Consider the following 2380-nt stretch of genomic DNA (forward strand, 5'->3'; position numbering starts at 1 on the left):
TCCCCATCTCCGTGATCCCCTACACCATGTACGGCGGCCTCAAGTCCACGTTCCTCGCGTCCTACATCCACACGTCGATCATCTTCGTCGTGCTCCTCATGATGATCTACACGATCTACGTGTCCAAGTTCTCCAGCGACCTCATCTGGGAGATGCTCAAGAAGACGACGTCCTACTCCGTGAGCGACTGCAAACACATCTTCTCCGAGGACTTCGACGGCTTCTCGTCGCCGAGCTTCAACCCGGACGCCGCCGATCCGCGCGTCCGAACCCCTCGTCGACGCGGCCTTGGCCTTCTTCGGCGGGGGCCAGATGATGCTCGGCGCGACGTTCGACTGCGTGTACGGCGAAACATACTTCGAGGTGGTCAAGGACCTCGACCAGAAGTACGTCCTCCTCGGCGGCTCCTCCGTGGACGGCCTGGTGAGCGCCGCGCTCGACGCGGACCGCGCGGCGGGCCTGAAGCGTCGGTGATGTGGCGCCTCTTCCTCACAATCGCGGTCTCCGAGGGAACGTCCGCTCGCGCGCGCGAGGCGTACGACTTCCCGGTGAAGCCCCTCTTCGACGACGAGCCCTGCCCGTCCGTCTACATCTACGACCACGCGGCCTTCTGGCCCGTGAACGCGTCGCTCGACGCCGTCGCGGCCCTGTCGGCGGACGACGTCTTCGGGCCGCGCTGCTCCAAGGCCATCCCCGAGGAGCGGCCGACGGGCCAGTACGAGATGGCGCACATCGTCGTCTGGCGCCTCACGCGGCCGCCGCGGCCCTCGCTCCACGCGTGCCGGCGGACGACGGATCCGGCGCTCGCGGACCTGTTCCTCGTGCCGACGTTCCCGGGCGGCAAGCACATTAGCGACTGGAAAAGCGCCTGCGCGGGCGAGACGGACGGGCTGGCGTCGTCGCTCACATACCTCGACGCGCGGACGGCGCACCGCCACGTCTTCCTCGTGTCCAGGGGCGCGCCCGAGGCCGCGGAGGACGGCTGCGACCCCTGGTGGCGGAGGCCCGAGGGGCTCCTGCGGCGCGCGCTCCGCTTCGCCTACTCGGACGCCTACGACGCCGGCGGCCGCCCGGGCCTGCCGTTCTACGGGCCCTTCAGGCTCGACGACGACGAGGTCGCCGCGCGGCTCGCGGAGGACCCGCTCGACGACACCGCGGCGATCCCGCACCTGCACTCCGTGCCCTACCCGTCGTCGATCCACGCGTCGCGGTCCACGCGGACGCCGCCCTGGGCCGTCGGCGCGGGCGCCCACGGCGCGTCGCTCGCGTCCTTCGTCGGCGAAACGCGCGCCGCCAAACACCTCTACGCGGGGGTCCGGCCGAAGCTCATCGCGGACTGCGCGGCCGCGCCGAACGCCGCGTGTCGCGTCTACGGCCCGCACGCGGCGAACCGCCTCGGCGAGAGGGGCCCCTACGCGAAGGTGCGCGGCCGCCAGAAGTGGGGGCACTTCTGCGGCCTCGAGGAGACGTACGCGCGCGCGACCTTCTGCCTCGAGCCCGGCGGCGACTCGCCCTACCGCAAGGGCTTCTACGACGCGCTCGCGACGGGCTGCATCCCCGTCGTCTTCGGCGCCTTCAACGCGCGCGTCGCGCCCTGGTTCGTGCCGCGCGGCGTCGTCGTCGAGCTCAACGAGACGGCCTACCTCGCGGGCGACCTCGACGTCCTCGCCTTCCTCGCGGCCATGCCCGCGGACGAGGTCTCGCGGCGGCAAGAGTTGCTCGCGGCGGGCGCGGTGAAAGTGCAGTACGCGCTCGACGACGTCCCCGGCGACGCCGTCGAGACGCTCCTCCGCGGCGCGCGGCGCGCGGCGCTCGACCTCGAGCGGGCGCGCCCCACGCTCAAGACGTGGAACGGTTCGATTGCGCAGGCGCGCCCCGCCTCCTAATACTATCGGACGAGCCTGCAGCGCTCGATGTGGCTCATCCGCGGGAACTCGCGCATGAGCGCGTCGACGCCGCGGTTGTAGGCCTTGATCTGGCCCGTGCCCTCTTTGTAGCCCGTAAATATGGCATCGAAGACCTCCATCCCGGGGGGCGTGACCTCGGCGAAGACGCCGCCCTCGCCTGCCAAATGTGTCGGTCACGATTCTTCATCGTTTCCCCACCCGAAATCTCTCGAAAATCGCCACGGCCACAGGACGCCGCCCTCGCGGTCCAGGTGCTTGTTGTCCGCGAGGTTGACGAAGATCTGCGTCTTCGAGCTGCCCGCGAAGGCCGCGGTGCCGCGCCGGTTCCTCGCGTCCTCGCGGCGCTCGTCGCGGCCGACCTTGGGCCACGTCGTGCCGTTCCACGACGGGTGGAACCCGACCTGGGCGATGAAGTTCGGCACGACGCGGAAGAAGCGGAGGCCGTCGTAGAAGCCCGCGGCGACGCGCTCGCG

The sequence above is a fragment of the Aureococcus anophagefferens genome (assembly GCF_000186865.1).
Source record: "Aureococcus anophagefferens unplaced genomic scaffold AURANscaffold_25, whole genome shotgun sequence".
NCBI lineage: Eukaryota > Pelagophyceae > Pelagomonadales > Pelagomonadaceae > Aureococcus > Aureococcus anophagefferens.